Source organism: Ambystoma mexicanum, chromosome 4p, assembly GCF_040938575.1.
Source record: "Ambystoma mexicanum isolate Mex_15411 chromosome 4p, UKY_AmexF1_1, whole genome shotgun sequence".
In the NCBI taxonomy this organism is placed as follows: Eukaryota; Metazoa; Chordata; class Amphibia; order Caudata; family Ambystomatidae; genus Ambystoma; species Ambystoma mexicanum.
Genome location: NC_090927.1, coordinates 402877572 through 402892286, shown reverse-complemented (window position 1 = coordinate 402892286; position 14715 = coordinate 402877572). Strand labels below are relative to the sequence as shown.

At 42.8% G+C, this 14715-nt stretch overlaps 1 long non-coding RNA gene across 1 annotated transcript in view; it reads right to left on the bottom strand.

Annotated features, from left to right (window-relative positions):
- The window catches only part of LOC138452588 (uncharacterized), a 235666-nt gene extending 223076 nt beyond the window's left edge, over window positions 1-12590 (bottom strand). The window contains exons 1-2 of the long non-coding RNA XR_011260239.1: window positions 12512-12590; window positions 11253-11509 (exon numbers count right to left, since the gene is read on the bottom strand). This is a non-coding gene — a long non-coding RNA (uncharacterized lncRNA). The remainder of the gene's footprint in view (window positions 1-11252; window positions 11510-12511) is intronic.
- Window positions 12591-14715: the final 2125 nt, after the last annotated feature.

Sequence of the window (14715 nt, the reverse complement as noted above, 5' to 3'; positions counted from 1 at the left end):
AAGGCCTAAGATGGAAGCTCCCAAATGGGAATTCACACTTTGAAGACTCTTCGCAACTTCCAAACAATGCTCTCAAAGGTGGCCAAGATCCCATCCATCAAGCTCTCATACTACGTCGCACTTCCAAGTTGGTGTGCCTAATTATTTGGGCATAGTACAATAGCATGCCTAAACATTTATGAGCCATTCCATTTCAATACAACCACGTTAAAATGCTGAGATTGCCTATCCTCCAGACCAAAACATCGGGAAGTGAACAGCCGAGTGAGGTGTCAGGCAAAATCCTCAGGCCAAGGTTTCTTTTGGGTCTGAGAACAAGTCAGAAGACAGCACAATCAAGCTGATTTTTAAAAGTTCCAACCTGGGACTAGAAACCTTGGAGGCAGGAAGTCAGGGAAGGTACGTAAGGGAATTATGCTAGTCGTCTGATAGCTTAAGAATGCTTGAGAAGCACAACAACTGGAAGTGATATTTTAAGCACACTAACAAGTAAGGAAGTGTTTGGCTATGCTGGCCATATTTTTGAAGGATTATGTTTTCATACACGCTAACATTATCTCCTTCATTTGAGGGTATCAGTCCAGTCCCGGTTTTAACTTTGCATTCTGGCACTTGTAGTCCCGCAATTGTAATGGGGGAATCCAGGACTACAAGTCCCTGAATACACACGTTAAAACCAGGACTGAACTGGCGTCTCCCGAATGGGATGGACAATGTTGGCATGCATGTTTTTTTTCCTGATTATTCTGGTCTTAAAATAGTCCTATAATTTAGATTGCTATGACCGCAACAATCTCCCAAACACATCTGTCACTTAAAAGACGGCACTTTTGGCGTCCTTTATTCTCAACACGCTGAAGTATCGCAGGGCACTTTTCACGTAACGGCCTTCCCCTTTAAAATAAACGTGTCTCGCTAACACACAAACAGATTGTTAAACAATAAGCAGTGGTGCAGAACAACCCAGAGACAGCATGTGTTACTGTGCACAGCAAGTAGAGAACTAACACACTGTGTATTTGTATAACTCAAAATGGGTTGAAGTACAATCTGGGGGTGTTTGATTTCCGATTATCAAAAGGCAGTTGAGGTTTAGAGGCCGCCTCTGGCTAGGCTTTGGATCCAACTCCTGTCAAACCAAACAGTTCCTGTCCCCCCACCCCCCTCCAGGCCCCCAGCCATTCCTTCTTTGTATATGATCCCTGGGCTCCTCTTGTGGTTTCGGTGTGGAATAAACAGCGGGAATTGCACTTTGCAGCTAGAGGCTAATGCAGCCAGGGTTTTGGCTGCTAAACAGACGTTTTTCATTGACGCTGACGGCTTAGTCACAAAGAGCCATAAAGCACTGCTGGCAAGGAGCAGCGCTGGCGATAAAGCAATAACCTTTCCTCCCCCTGGCTGTGCTCACAGTACACACTCATTCATAAAAGCCCACTTCTCAATGGCCTCTTGCAACATATGCGACTTTATTCCCTTCCGATCTGTGTTCCCTTTAAACGCCTTTGGGAGCATTCTCAGTTTGTAAACCGAGGCATCATAGTGACATGATTGCAGAACTGAGTGATAGAGTAACCACACATTCACACAAGTGCACGCATGAAATATCTGCCACGGGGCACATTTGGCACAATCCATTTCACACGCCTTGTCTCATGATGGAAGATGGGCCCTGTAGTTACCCCCCCTCGCTGGGCCCACATGGACAGCAGTAGGTCGCTGCTCTCAGCTCTCATCATGGCAGTCCAAACTCCTAGCGCTTGATGTTTCAGTGGATACCACAGGGGCTGGGGCACAGTACAGAGGCATATGGTGGGAGGGGTGCCCTAGAGGGGTTATAACCCCTGGTCTTTTAGATGAATCACCAAAGCTCAGGGGCTACAACCAAAAGGCTAGCTAGCCCCGAGCAGGGGTGGACTGGGAAGCAAAAGAGGCCCCATTGTACAGAGGCCCCATAGTACACATTTCCAGCAAGCCCAACCAGGGACGTCATTTCACCAAAATGCCTGGTGTAGCGGAAGTGACATCACATGATCCTTGACCTCTGATGAATTCACAGGAAGTAATGTCACCCCCCCCCCATGTTGTACCACAGAAATTGATGGCACATGACTTTTCATACGCTGACAAAACAGGAAGTGGCTTCACATAGCATTGTTCCTCAGTACACTAAGAACAACATGGTTATGATATCACTGTATTATGATATATTTATTTCATACAAGAATGGATTACCATATGCAGCGTTAATATCAGTGTTTATAGGCCCATATTGGCCAAATTACTGTGAATGTAAGCAGACATCCAACGCAACAACCTGGACTATTGTACATCAATCGGGCTAAACTATAAACAGACAGGGCATCTTGAAGAGCCATAAACGCCAAAGCGCAGACATCCAGTGCCTGTCAAGTGTCTGGCCACAGACTGGAAACAGCAACTGACCAAGACAAGTCCAACCAGAAAAACTATCGTCTGCAGGGTTGCCCAGAGCTGTGCCAGTGGTTTTGAATGATTTGAAGCCATCACATTTCTGGTTTGCTTATTTGTTAAGCAACCCACAGTTTTTTTGTTAGATGGGAGATAGAACTGAAGGATGTGTTGCAGGTCATATTAATTGCAGGTTTTTAAAATTTTAAAATGTAAACAACAGCAGCAGCTCCATGACATCAATCCTAGAAAAGGTCCATTTTTTATTTTCTTTGGTCCTTTATATCTTGCTTAATGCCAGCCTCCTACAGCTTTTAAATACTGGAACAGGAACTGAACCTGTGTTACACTGCCTTCTCTTGTTCCCATACCAAGTGCTTTGCCCCATAGCTATCCTTCCAATTATATGTATTTTTTTTTTGCTTGAGGAAGCAACAGATGGTTTATCTCAAAGGCAGAGGACAACCTTATGTAAATTAATGATCCCACCTTGAATCTATCTACAGTGTACCTGTGATGCAGGTCTGGCAGTTCTGGGTTTGGGCACACAGTGCTCGGGAAGGATTGGTGGCAGGAGCCACTGGGGCACACCTCTCTCATTGCAGGGCCAGTGTCTCACTAAGTGTGCAAAGCAGACGATAAGCACTGATGAGATTTGCTTCATGCTCTGCTGTCACTGAGTACTGCAGGCTGCTCTTACCCATTCCCAGCTAGCTAGACCTAGTCCCTGTTCCCTTCCTGTTGCTACAATACTGGGTATGAGCTGCACAGACAGCACCGCTTATGAACCCAAACATTCAGGCATTCTTCACTAATGGACTTCGCAATGTTGTAATTGAAGCTTTTTGTATTCAGTTTTTTAAGATAGATCCGATGGCAGCTTTGTCATTTTTCCTGCATCCCTCTTATTTCTCCAGCTAACGAAATCGAGATTCCAGATATGTTGCCTGGCCATGGTGCATCAAGCCTGACGTCCCTGTGGGATAAGGGGACATGTGGAAAAAAAGATGCAAAGAACCAGTTTGATAGCTGTAAAGGGAACACTTCTGCAATCAGCACTGAGGAGTGGCATCCAAGAGGATGATGATGACAGGGCCAGGGACAGACTGCCAAGCCAGCATTAAAAAGGGATGGAAGTAAGGCATGGGAGTGACCACTCAGCAGAGAGAAGCGTGCTGGAATAAGGCTTTGCCACACTCAACACAAAGAAAACGATATTGGCATGCAAAGAGCTGCAAATCAGAATGCGAATGAAACCGAGGAGAGGGTATAAAAACCTATACTCTGAATATTTTAACAGACCTGGTGCATCACTTTAGGCAATACGAAATGAGAATCATAGAGCGTGGTCCATTGAATATTGCACTTCAGGCAGTGAGTAACAAGGGAACAAGCCTGCACAGAGAGTGATGTAGGTAGACTCAGAGAGTAAGATGAACAAAGAAGGGTCACATTGGAATGAGAGGGCACAGGCAGGATATACAGTGGGAGAGAACATCTGGATACGAGAAGGTGGGCAGAAATAACCCCCACAGAGAGAATGAATCAGGATTAGCTGGGATATTATGGCAATGACCCCCATTAGTCAAACAAGCGGAGGTGCTAGTGGTAGATGCCATGTGCTTCTCCCTAACTCATTGGTCTGCAACCTTTGGCTCTCCAGATGCTTTGGACTACAACTCCCATCAGATCAAGCCATCATAGCCAATGGTGAGGGATCATGGGAGTCATAGTCCAAAACAGAGCCAAAGGTTGCAGACCCCTGCCTTTACTGAATGTGACCCAGGCATGGGTATGCAAACGGGTGCTTGAGGAAAATTGGAGTGAGGAAGGCCCACTTTTGGAAGGTGATTGGTTTAAAAGGTCAAAGAACTGAGGTGTTCAGTTGGGTGACAGGACACTAGGAAAAGTAGTGAACGGGTGTAGTCTAGGGGAATGACCGTAACGAAAGATTGACACGTGTGTACAAGCGCATTATAAATGCCATACCATATCATATCAAGCTGGGCTTTTAGTCCCAGAGTCGCAGGGCTGTTCTCTAGCGGGTTGCAATGTGAACATGTGTAAGCAAAAGGGAGCTTCCAACAAATTGTTGTGAGAGGGTCACAATAAGGTGCAGGCCAAAGCTAAGTGTCAGGAAGAGCAGCTCCTTCACAAACCTTGGTAGAGAGGTGTAGGAAAGTGTCAAAGGGCGAGGACATTGCTATGTGCGGAAGGTTTGCATGTTTTGTGGTCTCGGACTATTACAGACAACGATCTTCAAAATAGTTGCTCCTCAAAATGGAGATTGAACGGAGATTGAACGTGCCAGCTCAGCCACTTAACAGGGATGGAGTGTGGTGCTTCTCCCCACCTAGGGGTGGGAGAGAGAGTTGGGCACGTGGTACATGAGTGTGTGACAGTTTATTTCATAGATAAACATGTAGTACAGGCGATATGTGAGAATAAGTGGAAAGGACAGGATTACTGAAGCAAGGACATTCGAGTATGACAAACTATTGGTAACCGTAAAATACAAGGGGTGCATGAAACTGAACATGCATGGGAATTACTCCAGCACTATCATCAAAGCACATGAGGTCGAAAGAGAACCACATACAGAGAAGGCAAATGGACAGGGTTGTTCAAGCCCTTATAGAAGGAGGGACGTATGTTACACATTAGGATCTAGCAATGCAAACATGGGTGACCTTAAAGATATTAAGAATTGAAGTATTATTCTATGCTCACATTCATTACAAAAAGGTATCCTGAGAGAAGGGTTACTGTTAAAATATAGTCATACGGTGGCTACGGAACATGGCAAATTTGTGGATGGAAGCAACATGATGATCCCACTTATATCTCCCTGGAGGTGGGCGAGTGAGGCTATTATTAAACAGAGTTTATTTATCCTGGCTTGAGCTTAGTAGTCATGTTATTAAGGTTTCCAAAGTGAAACTGCATATACTGGGGGGGGGCGTGGGAAGAGGTAAGCAACAGTGAAAACATAGGTAAATGGAGCAGTTAATGGGTCTTCCAAAATGAGCACATACAGTGGCATTAGGAAAGACACCAGGCAGGCTCATGTTAGAGGTACACAAACATTACCAGCGGCTATAGGTGAAAGGATTAGGGTTCACCCAGTGCCCTGGTATTGTTTAATGAGGTGAATATTTGAGTATGCCCCTTGGCAGCCCTATTATTTAAGTTATATATTGCTGACTTACCGGAGGCGTTTGCGAACATTCGCTGCTTTCCCTCTAAAGTAAACAACCAACCAATTAGTTATGCGACATATGCCGACGACATTGTATTATTCGATCAAACTAAAATTGGACTACAACGTCTAATACAAGCGTTGGTTTTGTATCTGCAAACGAATGGTTTGGAAATAAATGCTGGGAAATCAAAGATCATGTCTTTCGGGTCATCACAGAAAAGATTGGCTGAGAATTTCAGTTGGTACGCATCAGGAGAAAAGATTGAGATTGTACAAACTATACGATATCTAGGGATACAAATAAACAAATCAATCAGAGAACAAGAGTGGATCTTAGATCTGAAGCATCGTATGACTGCTTTCACCCTTCAAGGAAAACGCCTGCACAATGAATTTGGCAAATTTACCTTGATTCCGGTCATGACCTTCTATCGACAAAAAGTCATCCCTGCCTTGACCTACGGGGCAGAGGCAGGATTAAACATCGATAATCGTATTTGGGCAGTTCTGGAAGGCCAATTTTGGAGAGGAGTTTTAGCCCTTCCAACTTTTGTTTCCATCGTAGCAATAAGACATGAACTAGGCCTTGATCCATTAGATGGCCTGATTCTATGGAAGTCCATTGTCTTGTTACGAAAAATTAACTTAAACATAGTTGCTCCAGCTTATGAGATCTTAAAAGAAATGGAGGCCACATATTATTCTGGAATGATACATATCTGGGCTATGAAAATCAGAAAGTCACTAGCGGCCATGGACATCGCATGGGAGACTGTATGTAATACACCACAGATTGCCAAAAGAAAACTGAGATCTTGGTATTGGATAAAAAATGAAGAACTACGTGAAGCAATGCCATCTTCACTTAACTTAGGCTTGACTTGTAATACCCTAGACAAGATACCCAAATACCTAACAAGATTTCCATCAAGATACCATCGCAATAAATTTTTAAGATTTCGGCTGAATATATATAAAACCAAAGAGATGATGTACCTGAGACATTATAAAGAAATAGATGATAATAAATGTAGGTTCTGTAAAAACGAAGCAGAATCACTCAAACATCTAGTCTCTGAATGTGGCCATGTGGCCACCCAGCGCGCATTTTTCTTTCCACATTTAACATCAACTTTTCAACAAACTGAACATCTGTGGTGTATGTTGGTAGCCGGAAATAATGTTAAATCAATCTGTGCCTTGGTAGACTTTCTTGATAACATCTTGGAGAAAGCCCTATGTTAAAACAAGCCTCTCACCTGAAAGAGCAGTAGGGGAATGATGAACTTACACGACAGTTGATAGATGATAAGGAAAGAAGATGAAGTTATTGCCTTAATTTTTGTAATTAAAGTTGTGTAAATAACTAATTGGTACAAGTAAAATAAAAAAAAATAAAAATAAAAAAAAATTTGAGTATCTCTCCAATAAGGATGGGCAAATTGCTGCCTGACAGAATTCATGATTTGAGTCAAATGACACATTTGGTGTTTGGCAGATTTGCAAGATCTCAATGACTATGCGAGCAACTCAAAATCGTGGTTGAACTTGTGTGTGACTAGAGCCTGCAAGCCCAGTTTCATCAAGCTTGTATGTGCCACTGATCCCCTTGGAGAGATTTGGCAGGGGAAATCAGAGCCCAGAATCTCTGGGCTGTTATGTTTGGCACTACTACTACGCAACCAACCTCTGAAGCCCTCTGTTGCAAGTCTTTTAAAAGAGGATATTTTAGTGTGGCCAGATACAATTTCTAACTCTCTTTCTGGTTCTCTGTGGCTTGTGCTTGCTGTTAGAGGGAGGAACAGGACTGGTGCACAGTATGAGGGAGAGATCAGGAGATTGAGAAGAAGAGCTCTCTGAGAGAATTGTCATGTGTCTTTGACATTCTGCTTTCTATTGATTTCTTTTGTAAAGTTCCTTAATGCCTGCTCCCTTTTGAGAAATCCTTTGCATTTGTTTTATTTAATCTCTTTCCCACACCTTGTTTTCCTCCACCCCTGGTCATCATTTAGGGGTAGATAGAAGTAGCAGCTCCTACTCCTGCCAATGCCCTTGGTACCCTGGCCCTGCCCACACAACCTACAGTCTACTGGCCATAATGTTATTTAATCAATCAATGAAAAGGTACTATTCCCCATTAATAGATGGCTTTGGTTTTGACAGTTCTAACTGGGTATGCTCCCATTCACCTTACGAAAATTATAACTGCATTCCTACACCAACATTACAACTGCATTTCTGCATAAAGAAATTTAAAATGGTCCACAGTTGCACTTCCAATGGGATCTTTAGGGTTATATTACTGTTGTAAAGGGATATTTACATAATAGCAATGTGTGTGGGTGTGTGTGTGCGCACGTGTGTGTACCCTTTTTTTTTTCTATGCATGCACGTGTGTGTGTTATCTATTTTTGCAGTTTGCGCACGACTTTTTATGTATTATGCATGACATTTTTATTTGTATTCACTTTTATAAAATTCTGAAATGACCCTCCTTTGGACTAGGATACAGAATTGAAAAGATGGTGATGGTTCAGTGAGTTTAGTGATTCCAGATTTTAATTTTGTTCATTCTGCAGCCTGTCAGAGGACTGAATTCCATAGTTTGCTGACTCAGTGTTTCATCATTTCAATGTTGATAAATTGAAAACTATTATTGGGATAATATTAAAATATATTAATTGCAATGTGTATGGATGGACCGCTAATCACCTTCACCCAAGCAGGCAACCACTTAAGTAATGAGTGAACGTTTTTAAGTAAAGCAAGTTTATTGTACAATCATCCGGGGAGGCGCTAGATGATGCTGCAGAGTCACTCTAACCCAATTATCTTTGAACCACATATGTTGACACATTATATATATTTTTGCAACAGTTAAAACTTACCCATACATTTTATTACAATCCACCCCACACATGATTGGACAAAACATATAGACAGAAATCACATCTTTAACCAATTTTCCATTCTTATTGGGCACGTGCTGTCTTAACTACATCTTCAGATCGTATTCATAGCACAACCCTTCTTGGGATTTGTCTGTAGTAGTTCATGACATCATGACATAGTAAAACATTTGTGTGCAAATATAATTAATTTTAAAGTAATTCCTGGCCTGAGCCCTTTAACCCTAAACATAATTGCACATGTTTCACATGGATACTCTGAGCAACATGAGGAAGGTTGAATAAACAAGTGTTATTTGAAATGACGTTAATTATCTAATCCACCCAGCTTACTGGCACCATTGAAACGCTGTAATCTAAATAACTACCATTTCAACATGCACAGCACCTCTGAGAATACAAGTGAAACTCCTGCGTATCGATTACTTTAGCCTCAAGCGTTACTTCACCCTATATTTATTGTTGATCAAAATAAATGGCCGGGTCCCTCTGCAAAACCTCAATGCACTTACAGAGATTAAATCTGCATCCTGCAAAACTCCCAAGCTATAAACATTGCATCCTGTTCAATGGCTGACCATCTGCTTGGTTAATCTTTGTCCCCCTCCAGCTCTCCATCCTGCATGACTAGATTTTCCCAGCCACCTGAAATTCACCGCACAAACTGCTGGCTTCAAAGTCTAAATTAATTTATTAAAGCTCACTACCTACATCTTTATAAATTCCCTTTGTATGTTCCTCAGTGTTCATGCATGTTTCATACATATTATCTCTCCTTTAAAGTGTGTTCTTCAGGACAGACCCACCCTCCTCGCATGCACATTACAAAGCCTCTCATTGCCCGTTTCTGGGCACTCCGCGGCACACCAGGTGTGAATCTCGTTTATATTTCATCTGCCTGTTTTAGCATTTTATCTTTCTATGTGCGTGCAAATCTAATATGTAACAACTTAAACAAAAAGTAACACTAAAGTAACATATCCCATTCACAATTACATACACTGGATACACAGGAAATTGTTACATTGCGCTGAGTTTGCTGCCCCATCACAAATATGGCGCAAGCAACATGAACCCGTCTTCATCATGGGGACCTTTCCTGACCACCCCTACAAATGTTAATACATGGGGAGATTAAAGTCATGAAGCACTAATAAGAGAATACATCATTATTGTTTAACACAACACATTTTGATAACGTTTTCTTTTAATATTTTTGTCTTGCTTAAGAATGTGGTTTGGTGCTTTGCATATCTGCAAAATTAAACACAAACAACCAGTTCTACTCATGAAACTAAATAATGCAGAAATATTTGTAAATTGATGTAAAAATAAAGATACAATGGCAGGAGATGTGGTCTACTTGGTAAATTCGAGACTGTGAAACAAGCAGATCTGGTCACAAATCCTGGCTTTTCCAGTTGACCAAATTGAGGAATCCTGGGCCAATCACTTTTCCTCATAAGGTCTTATTTTCATTACATGCTGAAACTGAGATCAGCTGAGAGGTATTCTCTACAGTCTGCCAACAAACAAGCATAATTATTTACCTCTTAATACCCAAAATCCATCCACCACAAGGCCCCCCACCTTCACCCTACCCACCTCGACACCCTATCTATTCCACGGCCTTGGTGAGGTTCTGGAGGACAGGGCTCTTTGTCATAAATCTGCCACTGGGGATGGGCATGGCTGACACAAAGATCATGGCTGTCCCTGGGCAATTGAGCCTTCACTTGACATTTGATGGAAACACCTGGTTACATGAGACTCTACATTAGCTCTGATGTCTATATCTGGCATATCATATAAATTCAATACTTGGGCGTTTGAGGATGCATTTGGCAGATGATAACTGCAGTTGGGCTTGTGAGGCTTTACACTGCAAATGTGTTAACTACACCCGGCACATGAGGATTAGACTGCCATAATATGGCACTATTTGTGTTTCTGATGCAGCACATAGGATATCCGAGCAGCGCTTGCTTATGTTTAGTTGAATTTAGAAACACATTTTCATGATTGGCATGTAAGCAGTGGCCAAAGTGTAAATAAAAAAGTAGTGGAAGTATGTTCCCATCTGCCCTGCGCCCATCGCTGCCCCACCCACGGTGCAGGACCCATGCTCACCTTCAACCCCCCCAAATGAAATACCACGCCTGAGTCCTGCCTTTCCTCCACTCCACCCCACAAGACCTACAGCAATTCATGTTTATTTACAAAAGGCAAAGGAAGATCACTGCCAAGCAGGGCTTTTCGGGTGGCAATGGGCGTTATGTCCCAAGCAGTCTCTTCACATAAACCAACTTAATGCTGCCCCTGCAAAATGGCATAGTGAGTTGTGACACTAGATTGCTACCAGCAGGTCCCTGGATCAAATCTCCAGAAGGGGCGATATATAATAAAAGTTTGCCCTGCTCCATGTGACTTAAAGTAAAGATAACAGGTTTCCCTGAAAAATACCCTTTAGTTCCCGCAGACTTGGTCCTCTGTATGCAAGGTTTTAATTGTCATGAGATGGCAGTAACTGGCTACACGCGGCTGCACTGGCATAAGAATACACTTCTAGTGGCCTGTGATAGCTTTGCTGGGTGCTCCGCTGGCATATAATGACTGCAATCATGACATATTCAGGCAACACCATGAGTAATATGCGTTTGGAAACAAAAACAGACTTTTGTCATCTTTAGCATTAGTATTAATCATTCACTTACCGTAGGCATTTTCTATTTAGGTTTGTGATATGCTATGCCTTAAGGTCATATGATGTCAGTTCCAGTGATGCCCTACATGTCAAAGGTCATGTGTTGACACTTTCTAGGATGTCATCAAGTGAGTGATGTGACTTCCGCAGACACAATTTGTATTGATCCAGGTGATTTTACTCCATTTGTTTTGGGAAATTCAATGGAAAACAAAAAGATGCCTTTCAGCTCATCAATTTCATGGCTATCCGACCCTTTTTGAAGTGCTGGAAAAACGAGAAAGAAGACAAAAAGTGTTGGGTGGAAGGTTTCAAATTAATCTGAACCACTGGCATTGCTCTGGGCAACCTTTGACACCACCGTATCTAAGGCTGTCTGTGCCATTGCAAAAGGGATCCAGCCATATACAAATCAGTCAGGTACTGTCACCAATGGGAGCAGCCCGGATCAAACTGCTAGGACAGGTCCTGCAAGGAAAACACAAGCAACCCACAAGCAACCCCAGACATGTTTCGGCCTTGTTGGGCCTCCTCAGTGAGGTGCAGCGAGCAAGGGACACACATCTGGGCATACCCTCTGTCACATAAGGAGACAAACTAAAACCAGCAAACAAAATATAGAATTAATCCGAACTACTTCCAAAATTCTAAATTTAACCTCTATTACCGTGCACTTAAATAATTGAAATGGAAAGTTACAACAAATCTGCACAATGGCATTCTGCCTTACCTAGAAGACAATCATCAACAGAGCACTTCCAATCCTTAGAGACAGCAGACCAGCCTCTTGGCACTGGTCCTGTACCTGTCCATTATTTGCCTCTTCTTTGGGATATGTTATTCCTGGAGTGCTGCTACTATGGATGAGGCGCAAGCATTTCAAATACTCATGGTATCTTTATAGATATGTTACTGTAGGTTGTATGTCTGTTCTCGGATTGCTTTAGCTTGAGACACTTAGAGCATATGTTTTAATTGTATATAATCTCTGTCTCATTCGGATGAAGCCAGAGTAAGTAAACCGGTGGCACATGATACATCACCCCATCTCTGAATTTCCCACAATTCCTCAATGTTTCCATGCACCAGGGATCAAGAAAACACTGCATGCATACAGTGTAAGCCACGGGAACCGGGGATCCAACTCGTTTTTCCCTGCTTACACTACACATGCACTCGCTACTAAGTGACAGGCACTCTCATGATGGGAGCGCAAACCTAACGCTAACAAAGAGGTAGACATGTATTGGGGAAAACAGCAGCTCATACCCCAGATGTCCAAAATGTGGCAGTGCACCCAAAGCTCAGGAATCACCCTTCTGGTCATTGCACACTCCCCTGCACCTGCAGAAATAGGCACACAATAATTACAGGGTATAAACTCTCAATTGTGTGCGCATACTGTTTGAGAATATGAGGTTGTGTTCCCATCAGCGTCCATCCTACATTCTCTCACATGCCAGCTGGGCAAAAAGGGTCACCTGTATGTGTACATCACAGATGCACACATTCACTTTGGGAATTCTTAATTGCGCACCTTTGCACATTGTTTGGTTTATGCACGTGCAAGTTCATGCACACATGGTAACCTGTTTGTTAGGCCCCAGATTATTTTTGCTTAATGTGCCAAAATGTGCAATTTTTCATGATGTTGAATTTTGCTTAATATGCCAAATGTCCCTAAAATAAAACAATTACTTCCGAATGTTGACTCCTATAAGTTTCCAAATGCACAGGACTTCCGCACAATGCCAAACGCATATTCACATTAGTCATGTTTTAAAATGTTTAAAGCGTTTCAGTTAAACCATTCTGAATATGGAAACCACGGATTGTGCCAACATGGACTGAAATGGTTGGCATTTGGCACCCGATTGCACACTGCACACCTGCGCAGTTTCCCGCACTCTTGCACAACAATTCATGGCTGTTGGTGACCCCCTACACAATGTAGTCACATGGTCTGACCTTCTAAAACATTACTCCCGATCATGCTTACTATGGAAATGTGCAATAAAATGCATTGTGCTATGTGCGCATCAAATAGAAAGCTGGCAGTCAGGTTTATGTAGTATATTGTATATGTATAGCACAAGATGCACCAACTTAATTCGTGTGGCTTTTAGCGCCATGCAAGATAGAAACATCAATATGCTAAGCCACAAAGCAGCTGCGCACTGCCAGCTGTTTTGCTTGGAGGTAAATGGATTGGCATCAAGCAATGCATCTGGCAAAGAAACCCACATCCCTTTCTTTTCTCATGGAAATATTGGATTGCAATGCCCAGCAATGAGCACGCTATACCCCAACAGACTGGGGGGTCGCACTCAAGGTACCCTTAGGACCAATTATCTCATGTCATATGTACTAACTGCACTGCCTGGTTTCTTGGAAAGAAAGACGAGTCATTTAGGAACATGAATTACCCCAAACAATTTATTGCATTGTGGAACTAGAAACACAGGTTTGCTGGTGCTTTTTCATGAGTGTAGATAACGTTTTCAAGAAAATACATATATTGGTGCAATTTATACATCGATGCCATTTGAACACAATTCCAGCCTTCTTTTTGGATCAATAATGAAGATTTCCATTGTTTACATTCCCAAGGAAACTCCTTCAGCACGGGTGTACGCTGCAAAATCCCTCTTTTAGAATGTATTTTCCCTATAAGGCTGTTGGCAGTGCATGTACAATTTTATTGCAAGTTTTGATTTATGGAACACTTCATAGTGTATGAAAAATGCTTTGAAATGTACCCATAAAAAGCCTACATTCACGCGATCGAATGCAGAGTGAAAGAAGCACGTTTTAGACATGAGTAATGGCTCTCTTGAGGTCCAAGCTACTCACTGCTCTCTGATCGACTCTTAGGGTTAAACCTGCAGCAACTCACCTGTGTCATCTACAGTCTCACAACGCATTGTTCAACTCTGGGCCGACTCACCCCGCTCTCTCAAGCGTCTGCCCTGCACGTCCCTCTGATCTCAATAGCGACTCATTCTCCACCCCGGCGCCCACCGGGAAGGGTGGCTTCCACTTTCCACTCCAGTAAACAAGGCCTATCACGGGTAATCTCACTCACGCTGAGTGGGTTTGATGTATTGGAATACAATATGGGAGGTGACTTTTCTGGGATGTACGTGATTATTTCGAATACGAACATTTCGAAGACGAAAATGTCGAATTCTAAATGCTTGTATTTGAAATAAGCACCCCACAGCTAAATGGCCTTTGTAGACCCCGCTCCCCCCTAATTACATTTTGGTGGTACACTTCGCTGTGTACCGCAGAGTCCCTGCAGTGCCAGTTCTCTTCACTTCCGTGGATGGGAACCGGCGCTGCAGGGTCCTTTCATTTTTTAAAAGATTTTTTTGTCGTTGAAAACTTTGTTGTTTTTGAAGCGGGGGACACCCCCACCACCACTGATTCCATTATAGCAAAAAAGGGTGCGAGGGACACCCCCCGCAACC